Raw genomic sequence first — 11833 nt, forward strand, 5'->3', positions numbered from 1 at the left:
AGGAGGCAAAGGGTGATATCCTAGAGATAGTCTCTCCTGGTTTTCCACTTCCCTCTCTGACTGCTCCTTCTCTGTTTTCTTTGCTGGTTGCTCCTCAAGATCATGCCTTCTAACTGTAGGTACCCCTCATCATTCTGGCCTGTGCCTTCTCTTCTCCCTCTGTACTGACTCACTGGGTGATCTCACTTCCCATGTTCAATCTGTTCGCAGACTAGTCGATTTTACCTCTGTAGAATCTTTTGAATATGTCCCCTTCTCTCTTCCTACACTGCATCCCCTGGTTCAGGCCCTCATCTCCTCAGGCCTAGACTATTACAATAGCTACTGGGAGCTCATCCTGCCTCAAGTCTCTCCCCACCCACTCCCCAGTCTTCTTCCACCTTACTCCCCTCACATATTCTGTGATCCTGGACTCCTGGCCATCCCATGAACAAGATGTTCCCATCTCTCCAATCCAGGCATTTTCTTCAGCTGTCCCCTGGCTTCCCTGGTCCCGTTCAAGTCCCAGCTGGAGTCCCACATTCTTCAAGAAGCATTGCCCAACTTTCCCTTATCTCCTCTTTGAGATTCCCCCCAATCTATCCTGTCTGTATTTTGTTGGGACATAGTTGTTTGCATGTTGTTTCTTCCATTAGAGTATGAGGTCTTTGAGAGCAGCAACTTACCTTTCTTTTTTTGTCCAATGCTTAGTATAGTGCCTGGCACATAGTAGGTGTTTTATAAATATTTGTTGACTTGATTTATATAGCACAGAATGGCAATGGAAGATAAATATTTGTTAAATGGAAAAAAATAAAATTTACAAAAGAAGAATTGCATACTAGGTAATCAGTAGAGCTAGGTCTGAACCTGAGCTCAATCATTTCTGAGCCGTGTCAGCTTGGAAAGTCACTTCATCTCTGAGACACAGCTCTCTTTTGTAAAAGGGGAATTAGAGTGGCATATATTCACTACCTCCCCTGGGCCATTATAAGGAAAAGGTTTTGAAAACTTTAAGTGAGGCAGTAGGAAAAAAAGGGAGTTGCTATGATTCTTAGTACTAATAAAATCATTTTGATGGTTGTGATGATAAACCCAGGGCTATCTTGAGTTTCCTTTTTGGTCCAGCGTTGATTTCAAAAGCTGCTGACAGGCATGGAGGTGATAGGGATCCGAAGACCAAGGCCAGGTTTAAGAAAACTTGTGAGGAGCAGGTAGGAGAGGGGCTTAGAAACGGAAGCTGGGGAAGCATCAGAATAGCAATCAATCAGTCACCAAGTAGTCATTAAGGTCATAGTCTGTGCCAGGCAGGCATTGAGAATACAAAGAGCCTGAAACAGTTCCTGTGTTCAAGGAGCAGGAGAAAACACGTATGTGTACAAATACATATACAGAGTAATGGGGTGGGAGGAGGGAGCACTAAGATCTGAAGGGATTGGAAAGGCTTCCTGTAGAAGTTGGCCCTTACATTGAGCATGGAAGGAAATTAGGGATTTAAACAGTAGAGGGGAAAGGGGCCTGCATTCTAAGCTTGTGATGTATCAAACTCAAAGGTACAGTGATGGGAGATAAGTAGTGAAAAGACTGCTGCTGGTGGCACTGGGAGGGCTGGGCCCAAACTCTGGCTCTGACGCTTCCTAGCCATGGGCTGTTGGCCAAATTAATTCACCAAAGATCCCAGTTTCCTCACCTGCACAGGGGCTGCCACTCTCTATGTCACAGGGTTTTTGGAAGACAACCCCATTCCTCCTCCCTGGAGATCTTCAAGCAGAGATTAGAAGGGTACTGCTCAGGGATCCATGGAACAACTCCCTAGTGTTTAGTAAATGGCATAAAGAGAAAGTGACCTAGGAGGTCGTTGGGAAGGGAAGGCCAGACTCTACCAATGCAACCTCCAGTATAAACTACCTTGAGTCAATGTAAACATCAATATGTGTATAGGTGTATCTATACATGTATCTATATGAGTTAGAGTGTGAGAATGTGACCTCTGACTCCAGTTATGTAAACTATCTTTAATATAAACAGCAGAAGAAGCTCCCAGCATCCCAGGGGTGGGTAGCCTGCAGCCATGAGGCCACATGAGGCGTTCTAGGTCCTCAAGTGTGGTTCTTTGACTGAGTCCAAGTTTTACAGAACAAATCCTTTTATTAAGGGGATTTGTTGGATATGGGGTAGGGGTGGGTGTGAGAGAGAAAGTGAGGAGTCCAGGAAGGCCATTAGGTTGGGAGCCTGAGGGACTGGGAAGATGGTAGTGCACATTAATAAGGAAGATAGGAAGGGGCAAGAAATGATTACTTCAGTTCTGAACGTGTGGAGTCGGGATCCCTAAGGGATATCCACTTTGACATATCTAATAAACAGTTGGAGATCTGAAACTGGAGGTCAGGAGAGATGTCTACTGGAACTCTGGCCAAAAGAGAACTTAATATCACACCACTGCTCCTATTGCTATCATCCTCCTGGTCCTTCAGGACTGAAGGCAGGGGTGGGGAGTGCAGAAGAGATAAATGGGGTTTCAGGTGTTTCCTGCCCCTCTCCTGCTATCTTTTCCCTCTTTCCCCACCCCATCCCCACCCCTTCAGTCACAGCATCAAGACTCCCTGGAAGCAGCTATGAGTACAGGACTAGTCAACTGAGCAACGCCTTAGTGCACCATTAGCTGGGGCTCCGTGTCCAGAACCCTGCATTTGATAGGCCTGGGCTAGGAATTACTTGTCTGGAATCACCACAGTTGAGATCTCCAATCACACCCACCAGGTTGGTCCTAGCCATCAGACAACTTGCCCTGCATCAGACGCTATAGTATCTAACTTGAACCTGGCCCTAAACTGGATGAGGCCTGGCAGAGCCATGTCTAGAAGTACATGGGTTATTGGGAATGATACTCCGAGTCCCCCACCTGACCCCATAGGACTCCCAGATGACTGTCAGGGCCCAGAATCAACCTCAAATCCAATTACACTGGACAGACCCCTGGATCTTTAGCAACCATTGTTCTAGTCCAATGGCATGCTCAATTGCTCTCCCTTGACTAAGGACACATGGGGCTGTCTGTGGTTACAAGTTGTATCTAAGTGTCACCACTCTGGCTCTGTCCAGTCTCCCAGTTGCTAGATCATGCCCCCCCCCCCAGCTCAGGTCTCTGAGTTGCCTCCAGGTCCCAACCTTCCTCCCCTACCCTAGCCCCACAATCCATTTCTCTTGGTCTCTCTGTCTCTGTCTCCCTGTCTCAGTCTCTCTTTGTTTCGATCTCCCTCTCTCATCTCCTTGTTTCTGTCTCTCTCTTCTCACTGTGTTTCTCTCCCTACTCTTTGTCTGTGTTTGTCTTCCTCCCTCCCTCTTCTCTCTCACTCCCTCTTCTCTGTTTCTATCTCTTGTTTCTTTCTCTGTCTCCCTTTCTCATCTTTCATCCATCTTCCCGTTCTTCTCCTTCTGTCTCTCTCCCTTGTCTTTCTCTCTGCCTCTTTCTGTCTCCTGTCTGTCATTCTATATCAAAATTCGAATTCCTGTACTGTCATTTGTCCCTTGGATGGCATCACATGGGAAAGTCTCTTCGAGTCAAGGTTAAAGTTTCCTTCTCTCCTTTCTCCTTCCCACCCCTGTTCCCCACCAGGTTGTATAATTGAAACTTTTCACAGCCTCTCTACCCCACCCCCAACACACACACACACACACACACACACACACACACTATGCTGCTAGGTGATAGGGCCAGGCTGAAGAAAGTTGGCCTGCCTAGATTTTGTGCCATTGTAGCAAGGTACATATGTATCAGCCCCCATGTTGCCAGTACCAGAGCTGTGCCCTCCCCCTCCCAGACAACCATTTGGTCTCTTCTGCTTGGCACCTCTGCTCCCTTGGGTGGGCACTGCTCATCTCATTTCCATACCCACAGTGCCTTGTGCTCACCTCTGAGACACTCTGGGATCCACTGGTATCCTTCTGGTAGCCTTGCAGAGATGCCACCTGCCCTTCCTGAGAACTCTTTGCAAGGGAGTTTGGGGGGATAGGTAGGTAGAAAAGGAGATATGTGCTGGGTGTATAAGCTATGAACCTCTGGCAAGAAAGGGCACTTTCACCCCAGCTGAATGTAATTCTCTTTTCTAATGAATGGGAAAGTATCTGATAGGTTCTTACTAGGCATAAAACACTATGCTAAGCCTTGGGAACATGAACTGACAAGCCAGTCCATCCCTTCTGTCTAGAAGCTCGTGGAGTATGGGGAGACATTGAGAGGAAGTTCCCCTGCAAGGCTACGATTCTGAGGGGGCAGTGGCAAAAAGGTTGGTTAAGCATTATCTTTACTGTCCTTTTCTATGAATAAAGTCACAGCAGTTTCGATGTCGAACTATTTGACCATGCCAAAGAGTTTGGTAGTGAGGGTTTTCCTTTGTACCCCTTCAGAAGTTTTGACTACAGGCTCTGCAATAGCTGCACAGGAATGAATGGGGTCTCATCTCCACAAGAGTGCTGCTGTCCCCAGGGCTCTTATGGCCACACAGTTGGTGTTGGCGGCTCTCGATGTGTTAGCTACAGCCAAGTTGGAAGTAGCACTGTTCCAGAGGCTTTGGGATTCAAGGCACTGGAGGGGGAGAGAAAGAGAGTTTCTTTACCAGAGTCTGAGGAGAAGTAGTGTTTTCCACAAAATGTTGGGTTTCCAATAATTTTTTATCAATATCTTTTTTCTTGCATCACCAAAATTTTACCCCATAGTCTTTCTTCTCCTCACTCTTCAGAGATGCTTTCCATACAACAACAACAAAAATTGTCGTTTAAGGAAACCATAAGGGAGATGAGAACATCAACAAAATTGATCTCTACATCAAAGTCTGGAAATACATGAAAAGCTCCACACCTGTGGAGCTCTCATTTCCACAAACGTTGGGAAAGGAGAGGCATTCTCCTATCTCTCCTCTGTTCTTTGATATTTCACAACATTGTCAATTGTTTTTCTTTTCATTGACTCTGTTGTAGTGCTTGAGTGTACTGTTATCTTGACCTGACTTCCCTCCCTCTGCATCAGATTGTATAAAGTCTAGGAGGTTTGATTTGCCTGGAACATGCTTTGAAACAGTCTCTTGCACTGAGATTTTTTTTACAACATTTTAATCAAAAGCCCAGCCAGTTTCTCAAAGGAGAGGCCCTGTGTGCTCAGGAAGTTCTCATGTTCTCCCAGGAATTGGTTATAGTAAGGACAAGACCAAATAACTAATAAGTGTCTCCTGAGAGTTCACCTTTGAAAATGGTGATGTCTTAAGGTTAAAACAAACGTGAAAAAGGTAAAAAGGAGATGTCTTAGTAACAGTGGTTAAAGTGGTATCAAGTGGTATGGGGAACATCTTGTACCCGGTGCCTTAGGATGAATTAAAGTTCTTACCTGAACTAACTGGTTTTCATCTTCTTGTGGAATTTTGCACTTTTTTTAAGGAATACTCCACATTGATAGTGAAGATGGCTTATAATATATATTTTGAAGAGCATGATGGATTTTTATGCCTTTGGGTTTTCATCAACAAAGCCATATATGCTATCGATATAAAAACTAAATAACCATACCTACAAAAAATTGAAAAATAAATATCAAAAAATCATTTTAAAAAATGAAAAGATACCTCACTCTACTCTTTTGCAGAGGTGGGAGGTTCATATGTATGGACTATCGTAAATATTTTCAGATTTTTTCGATATATTTACTGGTTATACTGATCGTTTTTTTTTTCTCTTCTGTCTCTTTTTTCTTTCTTTACAAATTACGTTTTATAAGGGTAGACTGTCTGGAGGACAGCTAGGTGCTGCCACAGTAGAGTTCCAGACCTGCAGTCAAGAAGACCTGAGTTCAGATCTGGCCTTAGACACTTCCTAGCTGTGTGACCCTAGGCAAATCACTTTACCCTGTTTGCCTTAGTTTCCTCATCTGTAAAATGAGCTGGAGAAGGAAATGGCAAACCATTCCAGTATCTTTACCAAGAAAACCTCAAGTGGGGTCACAAAGAGACAGATGTGACTGAAAATGACTGAAATGTTGTTGCCCCAACATTGTGCCCCTCAGCCTCATACCTGTCTTCTACCTGACCCACCTTCAGCTTCCTTTTGTGCACTGTCTTCCCTATTAGAATGTATGCTTCTGCAGGTTGGGACTTTCTTTTTCCTGGGTTAGTATTCCTAGTGCTTAGCACAGTGCCTGGCTAAAAGGAAGCTCTGAATAAATGCTTACGGTTTGACTAGTCAGGATGAAATTTGGACTAAAGATGCTCAAAGCACAAGTTAGGGTGTAGCAGGGCATTTGTTTCCTAATATTGGGAAGTGCTTTTCTCTGTGCGGTTAGTGAGAGACCTTAAGATCATCTCTTAAATCTGAGTCCGTGGGTCTCTGGTTCCCTTTTGACCTGAGTGGTCCACACTTTTATAACAAACATTCACTGAATATTCAACCCAAATCATCTAATCTTCACGTGGACTGAAAGCTGTCTGTCAACAAAGGAGACAGAGAATGCAAACAGCAAACTTGGGAGGGTAGTGATGCTAGCTCAAAATCAGGCCAGTGGGAGTAATGAGGCAGGGGGAAAGAGCTGAGAGGGCACAACACAGAGCAATCAGCAAATACATCAAGGCAACATCAATTCTGTGCAGGCTGTGTACTCCTTCCGTGCATAAGCCAGCCAGAAAAACCTCCAGCACTCATGATTATATTCAGTTGAGATTGCCAGTAGTTCATTGCTGATGCCTTTCTGCCCAGCACCCTTCTCCTCTCAATCCGGACAGAAAATGCCTGGGAGTCTCCCTCCTCCCATCATCCTCCATTGCCTCCTTTCATCTAGGAAAAACTTTACTTCCCATCAGCCCTCTGTCTGATAAGAAAGCTAATTCCTTAAAGGGACAGGCAAGTGCTACCTTCCTAGGTGCCCACAACCCCCACCCTTTCCCATCTATCTCCATGCTAGGCAGATGGTAGATCCCAGTCACAGACTGCAGAAAGCTATTCCCATCCATGGGAATAGGTTACTGTGGCTGTGGAGATGAGATGAGAAATCCCCAGACTCTCAGGGATAACTGAACCCAAGCTCACCTCTCCTTTCTGTACCCTCAGTGAGTGTGTAAGGGCAGGGGACCTCTAAATAAAGGCAATATTTTCAACACCGATCTTGTTACAATTTTGCAAAGTAAAGCTTCTCTTCCAGACACAACTATCTTTCTCTAGAAGTAACATCTTTATAAGTAGAAACCCAACCCCTCTGCCCCTCTAGAAATTGCAAAAATTCCTGACAATGCTCTTGGGGAGATGTGACGTGGTCCTGAGGGGAAGCCAGTGATGTTCCCACCTACCATGACTCAGGGTGAGACTGATGGGATATGTTTCTATGGGAACTTCAGGTCTCAGTTCATTAGGATTTTTGAGAAGGAACATTGTTTGTTATTTAAAGGCCCAGCCAGCTCTGACAAAAAATATTATCATTCAATCATCATCTGTGCTCAGATTTCTCTCTGTCTCTGTCTCTCTCTGTCTTTCTGTCTGTCTCTGTCTCTCTCTCTTTCACTGTCTCTGTCTCTCCGTGTCTCTGTCTGTCTGTCTCTGTCTCTCTCTCACTGTCTCTGTCTCTCTGTGTCTCTGTCTGTCTCTCTGTGTCTCTGTCTCTGTCTCTGTCTCTGTCTCTGTCTCTCTCTCTCTCTGTGTCATTAACTCCTGGCCTCTGGAAATATTTGGGAACCAGAACATCAGATAACACCTTAGTATCTGTGGATAGAAAGGCCTTGGGAGGGAAAGTTTGGGAAAAAGCAGACTTTTTCACATCTCACTTCTCTGCCCCAGCTCAGCCTTTCCTTGGTTCCTGAAGGTGTGATAGAACATTCTCTCTCCTGCTGGGATTATGTGATTTTGACTAACTCAAAGTTTTTGTGTGGGACTTACAGAGAAATCCCTCAGCCAACTGGAACAGACTTCTGGGTTAGCATCATTTCACTTTATCAAATGGCGTTCAAAGACAACAAATTTAGTTAAAATCTTTGAAAGAGTTTGATTGGTCATCTTATCCCTTACTTTATGTAGGGTGGGGTAGGGAGAGTAAATCAGTCACTCACACCTTATCATACATTTGCTGACTTGGGAGAAGGGAGATCACCTGGAGTTCTTCCCTACTTTCCCCCCTTTTTTTCTCCATGGGATGGTGGCATGGTACCTGAAAGAAAAACAAGACCCAGGAAACCCTCAACAGATTTCTAACTTGCAGTCTAAGAGAGATGCAGAGATGCAGTGATGGTATCTCTGAGTACAATCTCAATCAGATTTTATTCTATGGTTTCTTTATACAGAAAAGCAAAAATGAAGGGAAATGCTCTTCTGAATACTCACAATGTACAGAGAAGCCCAGAAAAAACAAACTCACTGTTAAGAAACATCTGCTTTCAAAATCCACAATATATAGCAGAGCCAATGAGCTGCAGTCAAGGAAACAAGTTCACCCACAAGAAAACTGCAGCAGTGACCACACTCTCCATAGAACTAGGATACAGGATGTATCTCTAGATATATGTGGACCTTGCTACACTATACATAATGCTATAAACACAGCAGTCCTGGGATCCCTTGAAACCAAGCTGCAATTCCTTAGCCTCACAGATTTATTCCTTTTCTAGGCTGTCCCCCAGGGTTTGTTTCAGAAGGAGTAGAACTTCAGGATTAGGGGAGCCCTAGTTCCTTACTGCCCCTGCTTTGTACAGGCCCTAGACTTGCCTAAGCAGGACCCTTGGCCTGCGTCCTGGAGCAAAAGATCAGTTAAGTGGGTGGGAAAGGGAGGTGGGTGGTGGAAAGGCAGACATTCCCAGGGGAAGAGCATCACAAGTGGAGTAGCATCTTCCCAGATGGGAGGGGTCATATGGGTCGAGGAGAAGTGCTGCAGAGTGGGGCCAGCAGGGCCCAACGTAGCTCGAGGACATTGGGAGTGCGCCAGGAATATGGGGTGGGGGAGTGCATCGGGGGAACAGCTCAGCCTACTAGGTGGGGGCAGTGCTGTGATACTGCTCTGCTTCCTCCTGCCCTTAGATAGCCTGAGGTAGCAGATGGAAGCAGCAGACAGGGCTGAGACAAAGCCCTCCTCCCCTTCACCTTCCCTTCTCCCCAAGGCCCCAAGTTCGGGAGCCCCAGTAGCCTGGATCATTGGTGTGTTGGCGTTGAGTGCTGAGGGGCGGTTCTGAGGGCCCCGCCTCTCCTTCCCCAAAGTCCCTTGGCGATTTCTCCCCCCTCCTCGGGTGGTCATGCACCTCTTCTTCAGACTCACTCCCCTGCCGCCCTTCTCCCGCTGCTTAAGATGCAACATTTCCTCTGTGTGCACTCATTCAATTCACCTTTATCAAGCACCACTACCCCTATCCATATACAAAGCAGGCAGTGGGAAACCTCCCCCATCTGTGTAGAAGCAGGGCAGTGGAACTCTCCCACCCATGTCAGTGGAACCCCCCCCCCTTCCATTTACTTAGTGGGGCAGTGAGGGATCCCAACTGTACACAAAACAACGAAGTGGGAACCCCCACCTCATCCATACACAAATCGGCTTGTGACACCCCCCCCACCCCCACCCCCCCACGGTCCATACACGAAGCAGGGCAGGGTATCGCCCCCCCCCGACCCCCCTCCACTGTTCAGAGTGTTCAGAGGCGGATGTTGGCAGCTCCTGAGGTTAAATTGAGGTGCGGGGAAAGGAGAGAGGTGGGGGTGAGGTGGGGGGGGGGTGCAGAGAGAGGAGACCTTGAGCTGGTGAAAGTGAAGAAACAGGAAATCACTGAACAAGACCCCTACCCCCAGTGTGTGTGACACTCTACAGACACAGACTGGAATGGGAACAGGCGCAGATACCTCCAGATATGTCCGCAGACTTGACCATCCTTGCCCATCCTTGCCCAAGGTCCGAGCCCGGGAACATCAATGGGGGAGGGCGGGCGGGTCATCCAGCACGAGCCTCCTCTCGTCTGTTCTGTGCCGGCTTCTGGCTCTTTGTGTGCAGGCCTGCCTGGCCAAAGTGGGCGAGTTCCCAGCTGATTGATTCTCTGGTTTGCTTTTTGCCTTATTCCCTCTGCTAATTTTTTTTCCGAGTTTTACTGAGGAGGATTTTTTTTTCTTGATAGGGCGTGGGGTGGAGAAGGGGATATCAAGGCTCTGGCGTGTCTTAACCCTCTGCCTGCCATCTTCCCACAATGCACCACAATAACACTTTCCCCCCAGACTGACTCTTGTGAGTCCCAGCATCGCATTTCTCCTGGAATTGATTCAGTATTTCATTGTCTCTTGGGACAATGTTAATTTCGGAACCTTCAGCCCTTCTGTGCTTCCAGTCTGTTTCCAATATTTTAATTGTGTTGTTCCATCTAATGTCCTTTTTTCTCTCCATTGAATATGTTTCCTTTGCAAATTAGCCCAGTTTTCGCAGGCATCTCAAATCCTTTGCATAACTTTGTCATGGGCCAATCAGAGCAGAAGCTTCCAGGCTCACTGGCCCAGTTTCCCTGGTGCCACATAAACCCCAATTCTAATTTGGTTCTTTAAGGATCTGCTAATGCTCAGTCTGTTCTCATGATTTTGAGGTCACTTCGCTTCTTATTTGTAGGCCATTGAATTCTGCCAACTCATTGCAAGCCTTCTAACTCTAAACAGTGTGTGAGTAGAATCAAGTAGGAAGGTACAAGACAAAAAGCATTTAGTAAGTGCCTACTATGTGTCAGGCACTGTGCTGATTGCTTTACAAATAGGATCTGTGTGATCCTCACAGCAACCCTGGGAGGTAGGTGCTATTATGATTCCCGTTTTACAGATGAGGAAACTGAGGCTGAGGAAAAGTGACTTACCCAAGCTCACATAGGGAGAAAATGTCTAAGGCAGGATATACACAATGCCATGAGGTTGCCTTTGTGCTGTGAAAGGCTGGAGAAGATTAGGAGATTATTATTACAGAAATTTGTAACAGATATATCTTGGGAAACAGTACCTATGGAGATGTTGACCACAGTGACTGAAGAGTCACAAAGAAGAATTCTTGCCCCCCATCCTTATTGTCATCATCATCGCATCATTATTGTTGTCCATCATTGTTTATACAGTACCTACAGTTACCAGGCACCATGCACCATGCTAAGCACTCTGCAAATATCTCATTTGATCCTTCCAACAACCCAAGAAGTAGGTGCTATTATTATTCCCAATTTATAGTTGAGGAAACTGAGACAAGCAACATTAAGTGACTTACCCAATATCACAAAACATCTGAAGCTGGATTTTAACTCAAATTTTCCTGACTCTAGGACTTGCTTCCCTGGCACTGTCAAATGGTTCAATATCAGAAACAGGATTTTATTGATGGAAATGGCATGAAATGACACTAAAGAAGAAGCATGACCATCTGCTTTGCTGCTGCACCATTGTGTCCCCCCCACAGAACACGTTGTCTGGCTTCTACCAAACACAAGATGACCTGCGGGGTGCTTCCCTAGTTTTTCTCCTCCCCCAAATTTCCAGCTTCCTTTTGTGTGGTGTCTTCCCCCTTTATATTATGTTATTTGAGGGCTGGAACTGTCTTTCTTTTTCTTAATTGTATCCCCAGTGCTTAGCACAATGCTTGGCACATAGTTGTTCGGTGGTGTCCAGCTCTTCATGACCCCATTTGAAGTTTTCTTGGTAGAGAAACTGGAGTGGTTTGCCATTTCCTTCTCCAGATCATTTTACATATAAGGAAACTGAGGCCAATAGTGTGAAGGTACTTATCCAGGGTCACACAGCTAGGAAGTGTCTGACAACACATTGGAACTCAGCTCTTCCTAACTCCAAGCATCAGAGCTCTATCTACTGTGCCACCTAGCTGGCCTGGCAA

General features: G+C 45.9%; 1 long non-coding RNA gene across 2 annotated transcripts; it reads right to left on the bottom strand.

Annotated features, from left to right (window-relative positions):
- Positions 1-526: 526 nt before the first annotated feature.
- LOC138142618 (uncharacterized) lies at positions 527-10200 on the bottom strand. 2 transcript variants are annotated; one of them, XR_011163489.1, is made up of 3 exons: positions 9829-10200; positions 5360-5538; positions 527-4564 (listed from the first exon to the last, which is right to left on the bottom strand). It is a non-coding gene; the product is annotated as an uncharacterized lncRNA (long non-coding RNA). The 2 variants fall into 2 exon arrangements; XR_011163490.1 differs by lacking the exon at positions 9829-10200 and adding an exon at positions 8060-8157.
- Between the last annotated feature and the right edge of the window lie 1633 nt (positions 10201-11833).

The sequence above is a fragment of the Petaurus breviceps genome, unplaced genomic scaffold, assembly GCF_028583685.1.
Source record: "Petaurus breviceps papuanus isolate PSGF00001 unplaced genomic scaffold, PetGlider_PUasm1.0 90601, whole genome shotgun sequence".
Classification (NCBI taxonomy): domain Eukaryota; kingdom Metazoa; phylum Chordata; class Mammalia; order Diprotodontia; family Petauridae; genus Petaurus; species Petaurus breviceps.